Source organism: Phascolarctos cinereus, unplaced genomic scaffold (assembly GCF_003287225.1).
Source record: "Phascolarctos cinereus isolate Bilbo 61053 unplaced genomic scaffold, phaCin_HiC Scaffold_4;HRSCAF=312, whole genome shotgun sequence".
NCBI lineage: Eukaryota > Metazoa > Chordata > Mammalia > Diprotodontia > Phascolarctidae > Phascolarctos > Phascolarctos cinereus.
Genome location: NW_027555847.1, coordinates 563,836,180 through 563,861,658, shown reverse-complemented (window position 1 = coordinate 563,861,658; position 25,479 = coordinate 563,836,180). Strand labels below are relative to the sequence as shown.

Here is a 25,479-nt window from a genome sequence, read left to right as displayed (position 1 = left end):
TAACTGAATTTGGCAATAGATTCAGTATAGAGGATAAGAGAGTGAGGAGGCAAGGATGACAGCTAGGTTTTGAGTCTCAGCGACTGGGAGGATGGTGGTACCCTCTGCAGTACTAAAAAAAAAAAATTAGGAATAGGAGAGGACCTGAAGGAGGGAAAGATAATGAATTCAGTTTTAGAAAAGCTGAATTTAAGATGTTTGAGTTTGAGATGTAGGAGGAGGCAGCTGTAGCGCAGAGGAAGAAAAATAAACATGGGATTGGAAGTCAGGATACCTGAGTCCAAATCCAGGCTCTGTTATTTACCATCTTTGTGACCTTGGGCAAATCACTTAAACTGAAGCTTAATCACTGAAGCTCTCTGAGCTTCAGTTTCTGCGTCTGTAAGATAAAGGATCAAACTAAATAATCTCTAAGGTGCCTTTCAGCCTTACATCTGCAATTGTATGACCCAAATTACAATTTCAGTTCTTCTGACACTGCCTGTGTAACCTTAAAAAGATAATTTTCATTCTGTAGGCTTGAGTTTCCTCATGTCTATAAGGGAGATAATGGACTCATTTTTCTCTAGTGTCTCATCTCTAAATCTTATGATCTTATCCAAAATAATGTCATTTTTTAAAAAGTAGAAACTGGAAAACAGTTGGCTTTGATAAAATCCTCAGGCTTCATCTAGTAATAAATAGAACCATACCCCAGAAAAGGACTAGGTCCCTTTCATTTTAATGACATGAATTCTCAATAGTTACCAGGTGTATAGGTGTTTTCAGAATCTGGAAGGAATAATAATAATAGTAATAATAATAATAGTAACAATAGCCAGCAGTTATATAGTACCTTCTATGTTCATTCCAGGCACTGTGCTAAGCACTCTACAAATGTTATCTCATTTGGGGAGGGGTGCTGCTTTTGGTGAAAGAGGAAAAAAAACTGGAAACGATGTATTCCCATCAATTGTGGGAATGGCTAAACAAATTGTGGTCTATGAATATTATTAATAACATAATATAATGTTGTCTTATATTATATTATAGCATATTATTTCACTGTAAGAAACAAAAAAATGAGGAATTTAAAGAAACAAGGGAAGATTTGCATGAACTTAATCAATAAACATTTAGTGTCTCCTATGTGTTAGACACTGAGAAGAGGAAAAATAAAAGTCCTGGCCCTTAGGGAGCTTATATTATCTCTTGGAAGACAATACACACATAAAAAAGTATATATAGGATATATACAAGGTAAATTGGGAGGTGGGGCAATGGATAGAGTCCTAGGCCTGAGGTGAAATCCAGCCTCAGACACGTACTTGCTGTGTGACCCTGGGCAAGTCACTTAGCCCTATTTGCCTCAGTTTCCTCATCTATAAAATGAACTGGAGAAGGAAATGGCAAATCATTCCAATATCTTTGCCAAGAAAATCCCAAATGGGGTCATGAAGAGTTGGATGAGACTGAAACAACTGAACAACAACAAAAAATTTTGGGAGGAAGGTCATTAGGATGGGGGGTATGTGTTCGGGGTTTGATTAGATAAGGTTCAATGTAAAAGATTGTCCTTGAGATGAGTCTTGAGGGGAAACAAGGAGTCAGAGGTGAGAAGAGAGTACATTCTAGTCATGGAGAGAAGGCAATGCAAAGGCATGGAGGTAGATATTGAGAATCACTTGTGAGCTACAGCAAGAAAGCCAGTTTGGCTGAACTATGGAATGCAGGAAGGGGAGTAATATTTAGTTGTCTGTAAAGGTAGATTGGGGCTTGGTTGTAGAGGGCTTGAAATGTAAAAAGGAGAAGTTTATATTTGAATCTAGAGTTAATGAAGAACCATTTGAGTTTACTGAGTAAGGGGCTTGACAGGTCAGATTTGAAGTTGAGGAAAATCATTTTGGCAGCTGTGTGGAAGATAGGTTAGAGAAAAGAGATACTTGAAGTAGGAAACTGATGTAGAATCAAGAAGCAGAGGTAGAGCTACATATACAAAGCCTATATTTATGTAAAGGAAAAAATAACTTGTCATGACTCATCTTGACCTAGGAGATGAGGAACATAAAGGAAATGTAAAAGGAAAAAATAACCTGTAATGACCAATCTTGAACTAGGAGACAAGATTAGAAAGTATTTCCAGCATTTTGTTAAAGAAAAGAGTACTATAAGTGAAAAATGTTGCATATACTATCATACATGATTTGTATTGATTTGTTTTGCTTAATTGCTTTCTTTTATTGTAAGGCAAGTTTCATAGGGGGTTTCAGGGGTTGGATCTAGAAATGACTGTACTGTTTTAAAAAATGTAAAAAAAATTTTAACAGGGGAAAGGAGTGCTGAGCAGATGGTACAAGGGCTCTCAGATGGTGAAAAGAAAGCAGCCATATGTAAAAGAGGTGGTGTGCTGTACTGGTATTGCAGATTAAAACAGTACCAACGTGACAGGGAATTTATGAATGCAGTCATTCCAAATGGTTTTCAGGGATTATTTCATTTAGCAGATGTTTTTCTTGGTGCCAGAGGCTTGTCAGAACCTTCAATTTCAGTATTCCACCAATCAATATTGCAGGCTAAGGACACACTTTAAATCTAGGTTCTCAACAGTTTAGGTCTAGGCTCTCCCATGTCCCTTTGTGGCAGACACTCAAACGAGCAAGAAGACTTGAGTAGAGAGAAAGAAGATTAACTGGCTCTTAGACAGCCCATCTTTTGACCAAGGCTGCTGAGAAATGATGCTGCTTTAGATTTGGGGAGGGGATATAGAGAGATAGAAGCCATGAAACCAGCCTGGGAATGGGATTCTTTTTTCTTTTTTCTTTTTCTTTTGGCAATTGGGGTTAAGTGACTTGCCCAGGGTCACACAGCTAGTAAGTGTCAAGTGTTTAGTCTGAGGCCGGATTTGAACTCAGGTTCTCCTGACTTCAGGGCCGATGCTCTATCCACTGCACCACCTAGCTGCCCCATTTGAGGTTTTCTTGACAAAGATACTGGAGTGCCTTGTCATTTCCTTCTCCAGCTCATTTTACAGATGAGGAAACTGAGGTAAATAGTTAAATGACTTGCCCAAGATCACATAGCTAGTAAGTGTCTGAGGCTGGATTTGAACTCAGATCTTCCTGACTCCAGGCTGGATACTCTATTCACTGAGTCACCTAGCTGCTCCATTTGTGCTCTAGTTGGCTGTGTTTATATGTATCCAGCAATATACAAGCAGATGTTTAAAAACCAGCTTTCTAGGAAAATAAATGTATGCAAGACACACTTTTACATTTAATTGGAATAATTTCTTGTCTACTATAGACAATCAACAAAATAATAAGTCAAGCTCTGATGTGTAGCCTTTGTCTTTTTCCAAGGTATAAATGCTCATGTTTTTGTTTTTCTTTCCCTCCTTGGAATAAAGTAGGGGTTCTTAACCTGGAATCCATGTAGATTTTGGGGGGCTCATGAACTTGTCCTTATAAAAATTTTGATAACTGTATTTCAATGTAATCAGTTTCCTTTATGATCATATGTATTTTGTTCTTCACATTTTAAAAGCATGATTCTGACAGATTGGGGAGAAAGTGAGAAAGGAATTTTCTTTGTGTCCACTAAAAATGTCAGTAGGTTTGATCACTGTATAAAGCCACTCTTCTCCTCTCTTCCCAGGGATGACATCAGGCCCTTAATTATGATTTGAGAAGCACTTCAGAGTCATAGTTAAGGAATTTGAGTCAAGGATTTCCAATGTAATAGAAACAGTTCCCACTTACATAGTATTTTATGTTTTATGAAGTACTTTCATCATAACCAACCTGGGAGGTAGAGTAATATAGGTATTATCCCAATTTTACAGATGAGAAACTGAGGTTCAGAGAAGTTAACAATAGTAACAATAACTAATATTTATATAACTTAAGATTTATAAAGTACCTTACATGTACTATCACATTTCATTTAATATTCATAACAAACCTATGTTGTGATATATGCTACTATTACCTCCCTTTTATGCATGAAGAAACTGAACCTGAGAAAGGTTAGGTAACTCTCCAACAGTCACACAGCTAGTAAGTGTCTGAGGCAAGATTTGAACCAACTCCAAGCAGGGCACTCTATCCATTTTGCCACTTAATTGCCTTGCCCATTGTCATCCACCATAGTTAATGTTGGAGTTGAGCTTCAAACCCAGGCTTCCAGACTCCAAATCCAGGGACTTTCCCCCCATACTACACTGTCTTATTCATTCAAAGCATTTTTTCCTTATTCTCTAATATATATTTATATAAAAGTAGGCGTGGGCCAATGGTGGAAGCTAAAAGTTTTTATTTGTAACACTTTCATTTGAGCCACATATATAATATATGGATATTATTGGCTGAACTGTCTCAGTGGAAAGAAACATTTTGGTAAAAACAATTTATATCAGAACTAATTTTTCATGTGAAAATCCATATGCCTTGGTAAATGCCTTTCCCAAATATTTGTTGGCTGTGATGTAGACATAGCCAAGTGGCAGTAGAATCTTGGTTATTGTTCACCATTTTCTAAGTAACAACCTCTCCTTTTTTTAGAACTTTATATTAGAATCACTGAAAACTTAACCTCAATTCCAGAACTCGTATGACTGCTTATGTTTCTGGAGCATTTACTGTGGTGACTTGCTTTTGTTTATTTGCTTTGCCTGGTACATAGTTCTTTGCAAATATTTGCTTAACATCATTCATCATTCAGAGAGTGTTTGCATGTTAACTTTCCTCCATCAAAACTAAGGGTGCTTTTCATAAACTTAGCTTTACTTTCCACTAAGGCAGTTAATTCAATTAAATGCCATTCAGTTTAATCCCAAGCCTCTGTGACAAGCCATGCTACGCCATTCATATCTATTAAGTACCTGTTATGTGCAAGACACTGTGTTAAAGGGCTGTGGACAAAAGGAAGAATAATAAGCTAGTCCCAACCCTCTTGGAATTTATAATCTAACAGAAGAAAATTAAGACATGCTCAAAAAGAACTATTCTCTCTAAGGCAGGCTCTGATAATTGAAACTCTTGAAAATTCAAAATATCAGTATTTGCCTTGAAAATTCCTTGCAAATTTTGCTTGTGAAAGCCCTTAAGCCTTTAGGTGAGAACTGAAAAAATGTTTTAGAGCCTTTCGGCCAATTTGGGAGATGCACTGACTCATACCTCCTCCTTCACCAATTAGCTGAACTACTGTAGAAAGTCAAGTGACTGGGCCCCAGGAGGAGTTGGGTTCTCCCCAGTAAACTCCTGGAAAGGGTTTCACTGATATATTTTAGTCGTTTAAGGAAAGACGTTATTTGAAGGCATCATCATTATCAAAGAATTCATAAATTCATAGGTTTTCCTTTATGTTATCTAGACAAAGAGAATGGAATCAGTTAGCTGTTAAAATGGGAGTGTGATTACCACCATTGCCAACTTTTCCCTGAATAGTATGTGTAACAGCTCTTATTATCTCAGGAAAAGCTCTGTATAATATGTAATTAGGGAAAAACAAATAAACAAACCCTGAGTCATTTGATCTGCTTTAGTAACTCTGACAAGAGTTCCATTAAAATTGTCTTCCAGCACAGAACTATTACAGAGAAATCACAAATCATAAGAATGAGTCTAATCTTAATCACATTCAGCTAAATAACCCTGGATTTTAGTGCTCCTCTGACAAATTATTTATTTTTTCCTGAAGCCTGCCAGCCCTACCAAATGAATTTAAAAGATTTTTACTTCAGATTTATGAAAATCAGTTATTCTACATTCCCTTTAACATGAGAATGGTGGTTAACTGAGTGATACATCATTAGGGTCTATATCTAGAGATAAAATGGACCTCAAAAGCCATCCAGTTCAGCCCCCTAATTTTGTGATTGAGGAAACTGAGGACCAGAGAAGTTGTCTCGTCCTAGATCACATAGGTTGCAGATATCAAAAGCAGAATTTGAATTCAGCTCTTCAGACTCCTTAACCAGTATCCTTCCCATTGTACCACAAGGTGTAAAATATGCCCAGAAACACAAAAGATTTCACATTGGCATAGATAATTAAACAAGAGAAATAGGAATGAAGACAGAAAAAAAATGCTAGTACAGTTATACTTTATTATATCTAGCTGAATTTAGAAGGTAGAAGTTGGTACAGTGCAAGGAATATTAGCTTTATAGACAGAGGTTCAAATCTTGCCTCTGACATTTGCTTCATGGATATCCTTGGGCAAGTTATAAAAACTTCCTGAGACTCAGTTCCCTCATCTGTAAAATGAGGGGGTTTGACTAGATGACTTTTGAAGTCCCTTTGAATTCTATCTATACTATTCAGAGTCTCACATACAGTATAAAAAAGCATAATTTGCTAAAGATCACAGCCGTTGGCCCTTCTGGGCAGCTGAAAAGTTTCCAGTGGGACAAGAGCTACTCCCAGCCAATGACAATTTCTTTTGTCAATTAATTGTAAGGCATCTTGGATAGCCACTTAGGTAGTGTAAATGTAAACTTTAACAAACATTCCCACTTTTAACTGAATGCTTCAATCTTGGACAAGTCACTCAGATTAGACTTCATGATATATAAAGTCTCTCCTACTTCTAAATGCTATGAACTAAGATATGAAGGGGTTTTGGTCTGCATAACTGCAAGGAGTACCTACCCAGATGAGATGATGGAACCATTGACGCTATATCAGGGAGATGCTCAGACCAAATGATCAACTTATCATGTCTAATGGCCACTGGTCTATGCACTTCACAAATGCCCAGATAGCTTTGGATACTTTGAGTGATGCTATCTACTGCAGAAAGTGCATGCCTAGAAGACTTTTATAGAGAACTCACATGAAGCAATGATTCACACGGAGGTCAGAAGAAGTGATATAAAGACACTCTCAAGGTCTTCCTGAAGAACTTTGGAATCGATTCTCAAAAGCTGGGCATAGGACTGCCCAGCATGGCATGCCCACTTCAAAAAAGGAGCTGTGCTCAAAAGAAATGTGAGATGTACAAATTTAGAGCCATCTCCACTCCAAATGGTCACATGGACTATCTGTGCCTGATCTGTGGTAGAGCCTTCCAAGCTTGCTTTGGTCTGATCAGCCGCGGCCGAAGGCACTGTCATTGACCCCAACATAGCGATGTAATTTTGTTCTTTTTTGAGAATGAAGGACAACAACTGAACAACCAATACTATCAGACAGTTGCAGTGGCTCATTGGTTTGGAAGTTGCTATACTGAAGAAAATTAAAACTCAATTTTTCCTCTGGGGAAGCACCCTGGCATTGAGCTTTCTTGTTTTTGTGCCTTTGTTCCCATGTCAAAATAATGGGAAAGAATTATCTTAACACCCACTCCAAAGAATGGCCTCCTCACTTATATCTATGAAGCCAAACCCTACCCAGCTCAGATCCCACTTAATCTGACCTCTTCTCCTCTCAACTCTCAACTCTGTACAACTCATTTGGCAATTGAACTATTGCTTTATATTGCTGTTTATGTCCTCACATCATGTAGCTCATCTCCCCAAATCGCGTTTGCTAGGTGGCATAGTAGATAGAGTACTGAGTCTTGAGTCAGGAAGATTTCAGTTCAAATCCAGTCTCAGACACTTATTAGCTGTATAAGCTAGGCAAGTCATTTAACCTATGTCTGCCTCAGTTTTCTCATCAGTAAAATGAGGATAATAATAGAATTTGCCTTCCAGGATTGTTGTGAGGATCAAATGAGATAATATTTGTAAAATGTTTAACATGGTGCACAGCACACTAGGTGCTTTAAAAATGCTTGTTTCCCTCATTCATTCAAATAGACTATTCTCCCAAGTTCCTTGAGAGTAAAGGTCATCATGTCTTACCCTTTTTTGTACCCCCTAAGTGCCCAACATATATATATACATATATATGTATGTATGTGTATGTGTGTGTATACATATCTACATACATAGGAACCTCAGAGCCATAGATTATTAGAAATAGAAGAGACCTTACAGAATATTTAGTCCAACTCCCTCAATTTACACATGACACCAGTGAAACCTGGAAAGATTAAGTGATTTTTCCACGTTTGTACAGTAAGTTGGTAGAACATTCCTATTCCTATTTCCTAAAAGTATACCAAAGAGGATTGGTTCTACATGGTTCTGAATCTGATGGCTTAAAGATGACCAGTACTGTCCTTTTCTTATTAGTAAATCTTAACCTTCAGAGGGCACATGGCTATGGATGCTTCTTTGGTTATGCTTCAGGTTTTAGACAATGAGAGTAAGGGGGCATTAGGGTACAGTAAAAAGAATACTGGCTCTGGAATCAAAGCACCTAGATTCAAATCTATGGTTCTACACTTGGCTACCTGTGTGACCTTGGGCATATGAGGCTCAGGTTCCTCAAGTATGAAATGAAGGGGGTTGAATCAGATGACTTTTAAGCTACCTTCCAGTTCTAAAGGTATGGTCCTATAAGAGTTGATTTATTAAGGATAGCACAGCTTTATATGGCTCATGTAGCAAGACCTGGAAATGTGGAAGTCATCAGGTAAACCAGTAGGTATAGTAGTACTAGAATGTTGGACTTGGAATCAAGAAGATCTGAGTTCAGATCCCACCTCAGATACTTACAAGCTGTGTGATGCTGGGCAGGAGCTCAGTTTCCTCATCTACAAAATGTGGGAGTTGGACTTAATGGCCTCTAAGTCCCTTCCACCTCTAAATTTATGATCCTCTGAAGGTGTTCTTGAGTGATCTTTATCTATATTGACTTTTTCTATCCAGGCTCCTATAATTGTAATACAGGCTACTCTAGGTTTGGGGTGGGGAGTTTTATGAAGAAAGTAAATATTGCCCATAACTAATGTACTGACAATAAAGACTTCTGAGGGAATAAAGGCAAAAGACAAAACTTGGAAGGAAATTTTCATTTAATAGGTAGATCTATGCAAGATAACTTTCTACTAACAAGGAGTCTCAAAAATTACAAATAAAGCAGCCAGGAGAAGCTCAGGGAAGTCAACTTTTTATCCATTACCTCAATTCTTCTCTCTTAATGAAGGATTTTATTATAGTATGAACCCCTAGGAAGAGCCAAACAGCCACATATGGACTGCCCAGTTCTCCTACAACAAAAGAGATGTAAGATAACTACAGGAGTCCAACAGATAACAGGTCACCCTCCTTATGCTGAGAAGCAGCCAGAGGAAAGCTAACCTATAAAGAGCTTTTAATACTCAAAGCTATTAGAAATAGCTTAGATATTTAATTAGAAATTTAATACTCAAAGCATGTGAATGGTGAGAGGGAGTGGGAATGGAGATGTGGAAATGGGTACAATAGAACAGCTAATATTTGTGTAGCATTCTATAATTTATGGAGTATATATATACATATGCATAAAAATACATATATACAGATTGTATACATACATATGTGTATGTATATGCATAATTTCATTTGATTATGACAATGACCTTATGTGAAGGTAGGTACTGTAGTGCAGATATTAAAACCCCACTTTAGAAAAAAAAAAGAAAGAAAGAAACTGAGTCTCTAAGAGACTCAGAGCTAGTAAGGAGTAAAGCCAGACTTAGATTTTCTGATTTTTGATCCCATTTTAATTTTCTCTCCCACCTACTTCCCCATTAAAAATAAAAACAAAACCCTCATAACAACTATGCATAGTCCAACAAAAGAAATTTCCCCATGGTTCACATCCAGAAATGTATGTCTCATTCTGTACCTCGCATCCATCACCTCTCTGTCAGGAGGTAGGTAACATCACCTGTCTTCTGGAATCATGGAGGATTAGTCTATCAAAGCTGTTTGTCTTTATAATATTGTTGGGATCATATAGATTGTTCTAGTTCTGCATACTTTATTCTGCATCAATTCATACAAGTCTTCCCAAGTTTCTCCGGATAAAATTCAAACTCTTTGGCCTGACTTTAAATTCCTCCACAGTTGGGCTGCAAACTACCTTCTTAGCCTCCTTCCTCATTTCTCGCTATCCAATACTCTGCACTATCTTATTTTGTCTTTGTAGCCTAGGATCTGGCATAATACCTTACCTATAATAGTGATTTAATAAATGGTCACATGGTATCAGTTAGTGCCAGGCTTGCAGTCAGAAAGACTCCTCTTCATGAATTCAAGTCTGGCCTCAGACACTTTCTAGCTGTAAGTGACCCTGGGCAAGTCACTTAATCTTGTTTGCCTCAGTTTTCTCATCTTTAAAATGAGCTGGAAAAGAAAATGGCAAACCACTCCAGGTTCTTTGCCAATAATTAATTAGTGTGAAAGTCACAGATCACAGGAGATCCAGGCTATTTATTTTCCTCAGCAGATCACTGTGTAACTGATTTGGGGCTGTGGCCATTATTTTTTTTTTTAGCAAAAACGAAAAACCTGTCCATGCTGTTACAAATAAACACAGATTAAAATATTTGGCCTTGATTCACACTAATTCAACAAGCAATTACTAAGTGCTTACTATGTGCTAAGCACTGGGAATACAAATTAAAGCAGAAAGACACCCCTTGACTTCAAGAAGCTTATATTCTAATGAAGCAAGACAATACCTAAAAGGGAACTGAAAAGGAAGGGTGGTAAAAGTGCTAGACTGGAGGCACAGTAGAGAAAGTCCTAAAGCAATGAGTCAGCAATGCAGCCTGGGGAGGAAGAAGACTTTTGATCAGGGGACTGACACAGTCAGATTTGTAACTTTTGAAGACTATTTTGCTTTTGTTTTAATTTGATTTTTATTATCGTGAACTTGCCAGAGAAAATTTCTTTATATGAAGATGATTAGAAAAAAAGGACTGCATACTATGAATCTTTTCGTACAGTATGGTTCTTTTAAAGTATATCGTAGATTTAACTCGGTGCTTCCAATGCTGCCCTGCTTGTCTGTGTCCTCTTCTGTACTTCCTTCAGTTATTTGTGTTAGTTTAGTTGATCTTTCTCTTTCCTCTTCTTTTTTTCTGGTATCACCATCATTACTCTTCACACACATGAACTTTCCCATAACTGTGCTCCCCCCTTCATACACACAATAAAAATAAAAACTTTCCTATAGAACAAATATATCAACCACAATAAATCCACGAGTTGGCCACATCTGAAAATGTGCGTTTCATTCTGTACCTCAGCTCTTTACCTTTCTGCCCAAGAGTTGGGAAGCATAATCCATCATCCATCTTATGAAATCTTGACTGGCCATTGCATTGATCAGTGTTCTTAAGTCTTTCATAGTTGTTTCCCTTTACAATGTTGTGGTCATTGTATACTTTGTTCTTCTGAAACTTCACTAGTCATCAGTTCATAAAAGCCCTCTACTGTTTATCTAAATCATCCCTTTAGTCATTTCTAATGGTGCGATGCTTAATCACTGAAGAGGCATTGCCTCAGTCAAACTGAGACCCGGGAAAGACCTTAACCTAAAAAGGCCAAAGTTTCCTATTGCATCTGGGGCCATCCCTACGCATCTTGATCTGTATCTTGCTACTGGACCCAGATGGCTTTGGAGGAGAAAGTGAGGCTGAGACTTTGCACAGTCCTCCCTCACTTAAATCCAATTCACTTGCAAGTCATGGTATCACCTTCCTGATGTTATAGTCCTCTTCGAGAATAAAGGACAAATAACAATATTTCAATAAATAATAATCAAGCACTCATTATTTGCTGGGGATTGTGGATACAAAGAAGAAAAAGATAGTCTCTGACCTCAAAGAGCTTACAGTCTAATGGTAAAAGACAAACCACAAAAGAAAGCTGAAAAGAAGGTGGAGAGAGAATGATACTCGAAAAAAGGCAAGGTAGAGAATCCAAAGAAGTCCAAAATGAGGGCATCTAGGTGGGAAATGAAATGTCTGGTACAATAATATTCCATTCAGTTAATATTATCACAAGATTTTTCAGCCATTGCCCAACTGACAGCTACCTACTTTGTTTCCAATTCTTTGTTAACACACACACACACACACACACACACACACACACACACACACACACACAAATGGGTCCTTTCTTTTAGTTCTTTGGAGTATCTATGAAATGGTATGCACAATTTAGGGACTTTTAAGGTATAATTCCAAATTGCTTTCCAGAATATTTGGATTAATTAACAACTCTGTCAAGAGTCAATCCAATATTTATTAAGCATGTATTATGTGCCAGGCATTGTGCTAAGCACTAGAGATACAAAGAAAGGCAAAAATAAAATCCCTTAATTTGCCTGTCCTCCTAAAGATCCTCAAACAATTATCTTTATCCTTTGCCAATCTGATAAGTATGAAGTAGAATTTCAGGGTTGCTTTAATTTGTGTTTCTTATATTGATTTGGGTTATTTTTCAAATTGTTAATAATCTGGTTTTCTTTTGAGAAGTCTACATTCATATCCTGTGACCATTTATCTATTGGGGAATGGCTCTTGTTCTTATATACTTGTATCAACTCCCTAGATACGTTTATTATCAAACCTTTGCCAGAGACATTTGCTAGATTTTTTCCCAGTTCACTCATTCTCTTCAAATTTAAAAGCATTAATTTTGTTTATGTTAAAAAAAATTAATTTTATATAATAAAAATGGTCCATTTTTTCTCCTATAATTCTCTCTATCCATTGTTTGGTCAAGGAATTGTTTCCAACTATAGTGGTAAAAGGCATCTCCTTCCCTGTTCAAATTTGTTTATGCTGTATTTTGTATCTAAAGTTACATATGGAGGTTATATAGCATGAAAATTGCTTTAAACCTGATTTCTGCCAAACTGTCTTCCAGTTTTCCCACTGGTTCTTGTTCCTTACTCAAGTGGTTGGAGTCCTTGGAATTACTGAACACTATGCCACTAGGTATGGTGCTTAGGAGTCTTGTGTACCTAATTTGTTTGACTAATCAATTTTTCTGCTCTTTAATGAGCATCAGACAATTTTGATGATTACTACTTGGGACCATGGTTTGAGATCTAGTACTACTAGACTTCCTTTTTCACACCTTTTTAAACATTATTGTTTACTTTGAAATAATTTATCTTTTGTTTCTCCAAAGGGAGTTTGGTGGGGGGTTTTTTCTGATTCCACACAATAACTTTTTGGAAACTGAAAATGTATTGGGATAATATTATCTGTCATTTTCATTCTATTGGCATAGCCCAATTATGAGCAATTAAGGCCTCCAATTATTTGTGTGTCTTTATTTCTGTAATTAGTATTTTGCAGTTGTGTTCATATAATCCCTGCACATGTAGAAATATTACTTTGGAAGCTGTGTGGTAAGTAGTTGGAGAGGAGAAAGATGGAAAGTTGGGGAGGATATATTGATAATCTGGATGAGAAGTGATAACCTGACCTGCTACAAGCTGAATTATGCTAACAATAGAATTGCTATTGTTCAGTAGTTTAGGGACATCCAGCTCTTCATGACCCCATATAGGATTTTCTTGGCAAAGATACCGGGGTGATTTGTTATTTCCTTCTGTGGATTAAAGCAAACAGAGGCTAAATGACTTGACCAGGGTCACACAGTTAGTGAGTATCTGGTGTCAAATTTGAACTCAGGTCTTCCTGACTCCAGCCCCAGAGCTCTATCCATTGAACCAGAATAGACAAGCATAATCACAAGAGAGGTTGTGGAGGAAAAGTCAACAGGACCTGTCATCAGATCTTTCATCTTCCACTGAGAGTACATAGAGGAAAAATACTGAGATGTAAGTCTTTGGCATGGAAGGGACAGTACTATTTTGACTGTTAAAGCTCTGTTCAAGGAAGGATGGAAAACAAAGTAAAGAATAATGGAAGAAAGGCATTTTCTTGGTTTTCTTTCATAATTAGTTCTAACTTATTGGTACATTTTGAATGTATATTCCAAATTGTCCATGTGGTTCTGCTTTATGAAAATAAAAAATGCAATTACTATGGTGTCATTTTGGGCAATGTTTTGTTAAGATTTAATCTAGCCTAGGTGAGGAAAGAGATTTAACACAAAGAGTGAAATGGAGATCTGGCCATAGTCCTGAATAATAACAATAATAGTTTGTATTTACATAGCACTTGAAGATGTGAGTAACAACCACATTAGGAATGGTTATTATTATCTCCATTTTACAAATAGAGAAAGGTAAGGGATCTAAGATCTCTCAGCTAGGAAATGTCTTTATTGGGATTTGAACTGAGATCTTCATGACCCTGAGTCATGGCTTTCTATGATGAATTGCTCTATGTAGACTGATAGTTTGGAAAATTTGAGCTTTCAAAAAAACCAAAACCAAAAACAAACAACCTTTTTCCTAGCTTTGGTACTCCCTCCTTGGGAGAGTCACTTCCCTTTTTGGGACCTCCAATCCCTCCTATGTAAAAGGAGGAGGTTGGGAGGTGATCTCTGAGGGCTTTTCTAGCTCTAAAACCTAAGATCCAACAAGATACTCTGATCTGAATTACAAAAGTAATGTCAACAAGTATCTTCACTTTAAACCAAGTAGATATACTTTGATGCAATACTGGGCTATCTCTAACAAATTAGTTTCCATCAAGGTTAAAATATCTTCTAGGCTAGAAGATATCATCTATACATATTTAAATGGAAGCCATTGATATTGATATCCCTTCCATGACTAGGATTACATATGGTACTTACTCATTTTCTTCTACACCATGAGAATTGACATATGTTTTGTTTTTTTTCTTAATCTTACAAAACACAGAGACAATAAAGAATCAGAGCATCGTTTGTTATTAAGGAAAGTGTAGAGAGTGACAGGGTTTAAAAGGTGGTGAGAAGAACAGGGATATTTCCTGCATGGAAAGGTTTCTAGTTGGGGATGGATAATACTACATAGCCAGAAGATCAAAAGTTGAATTGGGTGAAGATGTTGACTGGATTATCTCAGGTAAGAAAGAGAGAAATAGTATAAAGGAGTTCAGGAGTTGAAAGTAATGTGAGCTTTGTTTCAAGGATTTTTTTTTATCAGACCTGAGATTTCATTGATATAGAGGATGCTCAGTGAGGAACATCCCTCCACCAATGCAAGTCACTACCTGCTCTGAAACTTATATATCCTCTTAGAAAGTTAACTGGTACACTGAGAGGGTAAATGACTTCCCCCAGGGTACGTAGCTAGTATGTGTCAGAGGCATGATTTTGAAAGTGGTGAAGGGAATAACCTTTTATATAATAGTACCCAGGCTCTGTACTAAGCACTTTACAAATATTATTTGATTCTCACAACAATCCTGCAAGTTAAATGTTGTTATTATCCTCACTGTACAGATGAGGAAACTGAGGCTAACAGAGGTTAAGTGCCTTGGCTAGGGCCACATAACTAGTAAGTGTTTGAGGCTGGATTTGAACTCCTGTCTTCTTGACTCTAGGCCCAGCACTGTATTCACTGTACCATCTAACTGCCATAATTCAGGCCCACATTTTCCTCAGAGACCAGCTCTCTTTTTTTAGAGGAAATTGCCTCTTCAGAAGCACAAAATGTTGGTGGTGAGTACCTCTGGGGGAAAAAAAACAATATTTAGGCAAATAAGGTACTCAGCCTAGACTTAAAAGTTATCATGCACTGGTTGTGTGGCAACTTCTGTTCCAAGCATTATTCCAGTACCCATTTAGAATCTAGGGAGTTTTTCCATGAAAATTACCAGAAGCATGAATTATTTAGCCAACATAAACAAGTCATTGCACAGATCTATGCTCTAGATCCTTAATTTGCGTTGCTCTTATTCCAGTAGAGGAAAGGGAAAGAAAAAACATTTAAATGAAATTTTCCTTGTTTTATCTCAGTGATGCTTCTGTTTTCCTTTTACAAATCCTTTAGAGGAAGTTTGTAGCAGCCGCAAATGAAAACTGGCTCACACTCTGTAGTGTGAGCTGCTTGTCTGTGCAATTGTCAGCTTGCCTGTGCGACGACATGAGAGAAGATAAGTTATATGTTACGGCAGCGCTGTGAGAGGGTGGGAGGTGGGGGGAGAAGTGCTACAGCCTGTTCAATGATTAGCAGGAAATAGGCTTGCTTGCCAGAACTCGGCATTAAGATTTTGACTTTCACTATGTTAATTTCCTAAAGGGTAGCCTCCCCCACTCCCCTTTCCCTAGAAAAGGACAATATCAAAAGAAAAATACTCGGCAAGCGAATGTAGAAAGGAAAAGCGGGTCCTGGGAGTTCAGAGTTGCTCCGACCTACGGAAAAACAGCTTGCAGATGCAAACGGGGAGCCAGGGAAAAATAGGCTGGGCTTAAGCAACCTGCTACTGGGATTTAGACAAAGAAGGTTTGAGAGAGGCAGAGGAAAGAGGAGGGAACGGTTCCTAATGTCAGCTCGGGGAGGGAAACAGCAGCCAGGCTCCGTGAATGAGGTGGAAAGTGAGCACTCCGCGTCCTCCTGGGCAGAAGAGAGAGGCAGCTGCTCCGACCAAAATACCAACTCAGGTGGAAAAGTAAGTTTGGAGCAAGCACTTCATGATTTTGACTGTCTTTGAAACATGCCTTCGTTGATGCATTATCTTTTTGTAGTTCCTATTTTTACTGTAGTTATTTTTATTCTGTTCTACATGTTTAATTTATATAACGACCAAAGCCTTCAGAGGCTAAATATAACCAACGCTTTAGTTCTAGCCAAAGTCTGCAATTCATTTATCAAAGGGAAAACATCTTTCCTATGGGAAAACACGCTAACAGTATCTGGGAAATCTTGCAAGGATTACTTGCTCCAAAGTCACTACATAACAAGCACTCTTTCAGAAGGGAGGCTGAGTTTCCTTTGGCCTATGCAATGGTCATACATAAGGATTTTGAAACCTTTGAGAGACTCTTCAGGGCAGTTTACATGCCCCAAAATGTTTACTGTGTTCATGTGGATGAAAAGGCAACAGCTGAGTTTAAAGATGCTGTGGGAAGATTGGTGGGCTGTTTCCCCAATGTTTTCCTTGCCTCCAAGATGGAGCCAATAGTCTATGGTGGAATATCCAGGCTCCAGGCTGACCTGAACTGCATGAAAGACCTTGTGGCCTCTAAGGTTCAGTGGAAGTACCTCATCAACACTTGTGGACAAGATTTCCCCCTGAAAACTAACAAGGAAATAATCCAGCATTTGAAAGGATTTAAAGGGAAAAATATCACCCCAGGGGTGCTGCCTCCTGCACATGCTATTGAAAGGACAAAATACATCCATAGAGAGCATCTGAGTCCAGAGGCATCTTATGTAATAAACACCCAAGCATTAAAAACCCCACCTCCCCCCACAATCTGACGATTTACTTTGGCTCTGCTTATGTTGCCCTTACAAAGGAGTTTATCAATTTTGTTCTCCAAGATCAAAGGGCCATTGATTTAATGCAATGGTCTAAGGACACCTACAGTCCTGATGAGCATTTCTGGGTGACGCTCAATAGGATTCCAGGTATGTATACCTATTTCATTCCTGCTAACAAGATAGAGTATGTTAAAAAGATCTTTTGAAGAACTGATTTTTTCCCTCTTATCAGAAATAGAACATAAATTTCATTCCATTCAGATTCCTGACTAATATTTCATAAGCATAATTTGAAATAATGGGCTTTGTGCTAGAAGACTGTAAAACTTGCAGAATTCTACCATACAGGAAAGTGATGTTCAAAGAAACCATTTTGGACTGAATCTCAGCAGAGATCCTTGAATCAAGGTAATGATACTTTTCATTTGAAATAGATAAGAGGCTCCTGGGAGTTTCCCACAAATCACTTTCTCCTTCTCCCAATCAAAGAGATTTGCTATTTGAAGGAAGGAGCTTATTTAAGGCTCAGTTGATAAGAAAGTCAAGAAGGAGCGAAATGAACCAGACAACTTTGGTAACAGTAAGAGAAAACTGACCTTTATTCAGGTCAATAGGAGGCTACAATACAGGAAAGGAGGGAGGGGAGGAGGAAAAGAATAAGTGTTTACATAGTGCGTAATATGTGCTAAGGCACTATACTAGATGCTTTTACAAATATTATATCTCATTTGATTCTCACAACAACACTGCGAGGTAGATGCTATTATTATCCCCATTTTACAGTTAAGGAAATAGAGGTTAAGTGACTTGGTCAAGGTCCCACAGCTTATAAGCTTTGGAGGATGGATTCAAGTCTTCTTGACTTCAAGCCCGTCACTGTACCACTTCGGAGAGCTCATAATTGTATTTAAGGTGTGATATAGAGCTTTAAATGTTCTGTTTGACTGCTCTCCCTAGAAAACAAGATGTTGGATTCCAAAATCTGAGTTAGTTCACAGGGTGTTCTGTACTTGTTTGGCTTTTTTAAATGTCCTTTTGATGCTTTTTTTGAACATAGTAATGCACCACTTTCCACACACTTAGCTTCTCTTATAACAACAAATACTAAGCAAAACCAGCCCATCTAATGGCCATAGCTGACAGTGTACATACATACATACATACATACATACATACATACATACATACATATATATATGTATATGTAACATTTCAAACTATTGTCTATCTTTCATCTTTGGAAAGAAAAGTATGATTTAGCATCAGTCATCTGAACCAAGTTGGTTATCACCTCCAATCTGAATCTAGTAGGCTTTTTAATTGAATACAGTTGTCTTGTCTACAACATGTTATCCAGGACTTGCTTATAAACTGTTGCTCCTGATCCAGCCCCCTCCCTTCCCACTCATCGGTCATTACCCTCTCCTTGTTTGTTATCTCCACTTTATCCTGTATGTTGTATCTTTGCAAATGGTTGTTTGCTTATTGTCTCCTCCATTAGATTTTGAGCTGCTAGAAAACAGGAACTGTTTTTTTTATTTGTTTTGGGGTTTTTTTCATGCCAATACAGTACAGTGCCTAGCATATAGTAGGTACTTAATAAATGCTTATTGACTTGACTTTTCAGCTTTTTTGATCATGTTAAATATTTGCAGGTATTTTTGCCAAAAAAGATAGAGCTTATCCAGCTGATAGAATTTCAATTCAAAAAGACAAACATTTATTATGCATCTGAATTATGCAAGATGCTATAGAAAAGCCAAATGAAAAAATAACCACCAGTGAACACCCCCAGTTTTATGTATGTCCCTCCTCAAATTCTGTATCAGGTTACATACGAATTGATCTCCAGCCACAAGTGCCTCTACTCTCTTTTACACCTGGCCAGTAGATAGATGACAGCATCTTCCTGTAGGATTCAAGCCAACACAGGCATGGTTCCAAGTCTGCCCTTCATTAACAGAATATCTTTAATCATAACAGTTCTTCTATTTTTAATATCAGGCTTTATAGAGAATAATTGTTTCTGCAAACCTACTCACTCACTATATGCTAAAACATCTACTCTGTAAACCTGTTATTACCACAGGGTTCTCCCTTTCTTTCCTTCCTCAGAGGCCAAAAAACTCGGTTAATGTCCAACAGTTCATTGGCATTCCACCTCTCCCAAAATAACCATTAAATGAATTTGACACTGCCCCCCACACCCTGACTACAATGGGAGAAAAGTTTGGTGTTCATTTTTTTTTAATGGTGCAAGATGGGAAACCACAAGAAATTGAAATAAAAAACAAACAAATGGATATGGTTGCTATAGAACAAAACTGCTGATTGCACACATCTTATTCTCTCGTTGTATCTGTGTACAATTTAAGCTGCTTTTATTACTCTGTGTACTTAAGGACTAGACCATCTTCTCCAGCATCAGGAAGCGTGCATTCCCAAGTGGGCAGGAAAATGTCCACTTGTCCATGGCCAACCTGGCTTATGCCTAGATAAAATCAGCAAGCATTTGTTAAATACCTGCTATGTGCCAGGGATTGTGCTAAATGATAGAAAGAATCATTCCTCTGCTAGTTTCTTATCCTTTGGCTTCTTGCAGTTCTTCTAGAAAGATGCAGGGACTTGTTAGAGAAGGGGGGAGGAGCCAATGGTAGGTGCCATGGCAACACACCCACACACAAGAGAAGCTTAAACAGAGCAACCATGTGTCATCTTACTTAGTATGCTTATGAAGATGGGAGAAAACAGGACAGCTTGCTTTATGCTCTTCTTCACCAAACCCCTAAAGAATTTCATAGGGAGTTATGTGGGGCTGTTTTCTGGTTCATGGGTCAGAGATTCAGACTTCAATAGAAGGATGGAATCTCAGAGTGAGAAGGTGCTCTGGGGTCATCTTATGTAACCTAAACCTGAAACTGAATCCCTTTGATAAGCTTCCTAACGGGTATTCATCTGATCTCTGCTTGAACACCTCTCCTGAGGCAGACAGAACCCACTACTTCCCAGAGCTCATTACACTTTGGACAGCCTTACTTGTTTTTCCTTTCATTAAGCCTGAAATCTCCCTATCTACAACTTCTACCAGTTGCTAGCAGATCTGGGTTCTGGGTTCTGGGTTCTGTGAAAAATGAACCCAAGCTCTCTTCCAAATGGTAGCCTTTGATATGTCTTTGTCTTCTCCCCCCTCCCCCAATTCTTTTGTTTTGCAAGCCAAATGGACTCATTTCCTTAAAATGATCATAATAGAATAATAGTTAACATATATGTAATATACATATATAGTGCTTTTTAAGCTTACAAAGCACTTCATATATATTATCTCCTTAAAACCACCCTGTAAAGTAAGTGCTATTATTATTTTCATCTTAACAGATGAGGAAACTGAGGTTGATGGCAGTTAAGTGATTTACACAGGGTCAAACAAGAAGGAAGAAAGCATTTATTAAGCTCTTGCTATGTTACAGACACTGTGCTCAGTCCTTTGCAAATATTACCTCATTTGATCTAGAGTCACAGAGGTTTTGCAACCACTGTTAACTCCAAAAATACCAAAGAGCTTACACAGGTTAAAAACAAAAAGCTTTCTTATCCTATTGAGGGATAGATATTAGACACGTGTCAGGACCTCCTCTAGTAGGAGACCCGAAAAGTAGGGCTAAGCCTTGATTTCTATATTTGCAGCTTGATAAAGAATGAAACAGTGTAGTGTAGCAACAGTAGTGAGGCACAACAGTAACAATGAGGCAAGGTTATCTAGTGACAAAAAGTCCATTCGTCACAGGGCTTCATGCCTGGGTCTGTTGGTGCTTGCCCAGGCTCAGGGACCATCAGTTCTGTGATTTAGTTGTAGTGGTGTTCATCCAGTGGGTGAGCACAAAGAATTGTTGTTATTCCACACTCAGGGCACAGCTTGCTTGTTGGGCCTTTGCTCTGGAAAATAGGGTGTCTCCTAATAGTAAAAAAGAGAGGGGTGATTTTGGATCCTGACAATCCTTACAACAGCTCTGGAAGGCAGGTGCTATTATTCCTTTTTTACCATTAAGGAAATTGAGGCAGGCAGAAGTTAGGTGACTTGCCCAGGGTCAGACAGGTAATAAGTGTCAGAGGTCAGATTTGAACTCAAATCTTCCTAACTCTGAGTCCAGTGCTCTATCCACCACACCATTTAACTGCCTAGGTATCTAGGTCATATAGCATAGTTTTCAATCCCCTTACCATACTGTTCAACGTTCTTTGGATATATTTTAGCTCATAACTGATAAATGGTTGAAGGAAATAAACAGACAGTTCTCAAGTAGATAAACTTATACAACTTATAGCCATATGAATTTCCTTTTTAAAATGAGGTACCTCACGCCGAAAATAACACTTTATAGGTGGGCCATCTGGGTCAGAGTACACCATGACCATCATCTTTTTCACTATGAATGTTATGCTTCTATTTATTCAACCTAAAGTATATTCTATTAATAAGGTTAAGAGTAGTCTAGCAGGGCAGCTAGGTGGCACGGTGGATATAACACTGGCCCTGAAGTCAGGAGGACCTGAGTTCAAATCCAGCCTCAGACCAAACACTTGACTCTTACTAGCTGTGTGACCCTGGGAAAGTCACTTACACCCAATTTCCTAAAAACAAAAACAAAAAAGTAAATAAATAAAAGAGTAGTCTGCACTACCTGACTTCCTTTACTTACCCTTCACTTCATTACTTCTTGTCATCTGTTTACCCTTCTACTAAAACAGCTCTTTTTAAGGTCACCAATGACTGTCTTAATTGCTAAATTCAGTGGCCTTCTATTATTCCTTGTCCTTAACCTTTTTGGAACATTTTGCCAGATCCTGTTGGTCAAAAACAAAACCCAAAATCTAAAAAAAAAAAATTTCAAGATAGAATTTTATTAAGTCATTTGGCAGAGGAGAGAGGTAGAAAAAAAAGGCATGGCTCCCTCTCAAGTCTCTGTGAGGTTCATATTATTTTGAGTTCAAACTAGGGTACAAGCTGACTGGCCCATTCATATGTAGGTTGTTTGAGATGTATATCAGCATGCAAGTATAAACATTCAATAAAATTTAAACTAAGCAAAAACACAAGCTATTGGGCAGACCCCAAACACAAGTGTTTTGGGTGGGCCCAAAATAAGACTTGGGTGGATTCTAAGCATTCTTTATTCTCGGTGTCCCTGGAATGTCTCTGGGGTCTGAATGACCTCCGTCTCACATTCTGGGTTAGACAATATCTAATCACCTAAAACTAGGTTCAAATAATACTAACAAGTGATACTTAATTATTTTCCCCACACTCCCTTCTTCTACTTTCTTCTTCCTTGATTTTAGTGACAAAGCCTTCATCTTGCCATGTTAATTGTGGATGTTGTCTGAGACCTTGTCCTCAAGCTTCTTCTCTTCACTTCCCTTCAGTGATTTTATTCACTGCCATGGTTTCAGTTATTACCTCTCTCTATATCTCCCTTTCTCCTTGGTTCTAATACTTTATTACATACTGTCTGAAAGATTTCTATGACTGTTCCCTCCATATCAGCTAGGCAGGTAGCTTTTCTGTATACAAATCTCCAAAAGATGAAGGATCTATTACCAAGCTTTGTAAATTTAAACTTTCCTGAAAGTTTATTGTTGTTCAGTCATTTTTCAGTAGTGTCCAACTCTTCATGGCCCTTTTTGGGGTTTTCTTGGCAAAGATACTGGCAAAGATCCTCCATTTCCTTAGATTTTCATCTTGTTGGTTACTTTAAGTGGGCCAAGACTGATTGACTCAATTGTTTCTTCACCCATATAGTACCATTCCAGCTTTTTTGTGCTACTCTCTATCATGTTTTCAAGTTCCAACCAAAACTGAATTTCATTCCTCCTTCTTCAAACTTTAGGTATTTGAGCAATATATTCTTCATGTCTTCACTTCATCTACAATTCTGACTACTGAAATCCTTCTTTTTTCCTTAAGGTCTAGTTCAGGAATCACTTCCTCCAGGGAGCCTTCCTTGATCCCTCCAGTTAAAAGTACTTTGTCCTTAAATTTTCTAATAGACATTTTTCTAGGTCTCTCCTTTGCCCTTGTCACATTTTCCTTACACCATATTTGTTTGCTGACATACTGAATCCCCCCAATAGACAGTAATCCTCTTGAAGAGAGGTAATATGTCATTTCAGCTTTGAATCCTGAGTACCTAGCATAGCAGGCATTTTAGTGTTTATTGAATTGCAATGAAGATCCAATTAAGCATTTTCAATAGACATATCACAATGTTGATTCACAGGAAGCTTAGAATCCATTAAAACTACTTGGTTTTTTTTTAGCTTTGCTCTTAATAGAGTAAGTTCATCATTTTAGCCCTGTCAAGATTCCCTGATGCCGTTTGATAAGCATGACATCTATGTCTTTATCTAAGCCACGGATAAAAGATCTTGACAGCTTAGAACCAAGGAGAGGTCCCCAGTATAGACAACCTACTAGAGACTATCCACTGAATTTACATAGCTACATTATTTACTCCCCTTTGGGTCCACTCATCTATCTAAATGTGCTTTTATCCACACTAAATCTCTCCATCTTTTCCGCTAGAATACCATGAAAGTTTGTGAAATGCCTTTCTGACATCCAGATATTTCATGTCTATGGCAGTCCTTTTAATCCATTCACCCTATCAAAACAGAAAGTGATGATAACATGACCTACTTTTGATGAATTCATATTGATTCTTCATAATCACAGTTTTCCTTCCAAATTCTTCACAAAGTATCCCTTGAATAACATGTTCTAGAATTTTGTTAGAAATGTCCTAAATAGTAGGACAGCTAGGTAATGCAGCAGATAAAGTGCTGAACCTGGAGTCAGGAAAACTCATCTTCATGAGTTCAGGTCTGGCCTCAGATACTTAGGAGCTGTGTGACTCTGGGCAAGTCATTTAACCCTTCTTTTCCTCAGTTTCTTCATCTTTAAAATGAGCTGGAGAAGGAAATGGCAAACCACTCCAGGATCTTGGCCAAGAAAACCCCAAATAGGGTCATAAAGATATGACTGAAAATGACTGAATGATAAGAAGTAGGGTTGAAGTGAAGAAGAAAGGGCAAATTTTTGGTAAGTTCAGGAACACAATTTTGCCTTTAGGGCAAGAATATTTATACACAGACCAGATGTCTCCTCAATGAACAAAGGGTATTTTGATAATTCAATGTATAATAGTGAAGAATGACAGTCATTTAATTCAAACACATAGGATGATTCACCTTTACCTTTTTAAAAAGTAGTACTACATCTGCTCATTTCTAGCCATATGGCATCTCTTCTGTTCTCTGTAATTTTTCAGACGTCAACAACAGCAGCTCAATAATTGTTCCTACAAGTACTTAGTCCTTTTCAGGGCAGCACTTTGACCTGAATTTTGTGTTCCTTGCATACTTCTGTGTTTCCCTAATTATTTTTAGTTTCCCTCTTTGCCACAGAAATTACCTTGATCTCCGAAATGACCACTTCTTCCTCTCCTTTCAAGTTTACAAATGTTTTGGCTACCTAACTTTATTTATTTTGCCTTTTGAGATCTGATTTTGAAATTAGCTTTATAGCACTTTAAAGTGGAAATGGAGTAGCAAAATTCCATGCTGGGAATGTAGACCTTTTGCTAATGAGATTTGTTTGAATAGCTTAAGTTTATGAGGAACCCAGTGATTTTCATTTCAAGTGAAATGTGTGAATTCAGTTTCATTCCTACTAGACCTTTCCAATATCAAAAAGTCACTGGCTGGCCCAACTAGGTAGAAGTCCTGAAAAAAAATAAAAATAAACTGAGATTAGAAGGGAAGCAGAAAGCTGGGAAATAATTTTTACAGCCAGTGTCTCTGATAAAGGCTCATTTCTAAAAATATAGAATCAAATTTATAAGAATACAAGTCATTCCCTAATTGAGAAATGGTCAAAGGATATGAATAGGCAGTTTTCAGCGGAAGAAGTTAAAGCTATCTATAGTCATACAAAAAAATGCTCTAAATCACTATTGATTTAGAATAGAGGTACCACATCATACCTATCATATTGGCTCACTTGACAAAATAGGAAAATGATAAATGTTGGAGAAGATGTGGGAAAATTGGAAAAATAATGCATTGTTGGTGGAGTTGTGAAATGATCCAACCATTTTGGAGAACAATTTGGAACTATACCCAAAGGGCTATAAAAATGTGCATATACCACTTCTAGATCTGTATCCCAAAGAGATCATAAAAATGGGAAAAGGACCCACATGTAGAAAAATATTTATAG

At 37.7% G+C, this 25,479-nt stretch overlaps 1 protein-coding gene and 1 pseudogene across 2 annotated transcripts in view; both read left to right on the top strand.

Annotated features, from left to right (window-relative positions):
- LOC110192005 (N-acetyllactosaminide beta-1,6-N-acetylglucosaminyl-transferase-like) overlaps positions 1-25,479 on the top strand; it is a 278,024-nt gene that overhangs the window by 87,364 nt on the left and 165,181 nt on the right. The gene's annotated exons all lie outside the window — the stretch shown is intronic.
- LOC110224061 (N-acetyllactosaminide beta-1,6-N-acetylglucosaminyl-transferase-like) overlaps positions 15,683-25,479 on the top strand; it is a 32,226-nt pseudogene continuing 22,429 nt past the window's right edge.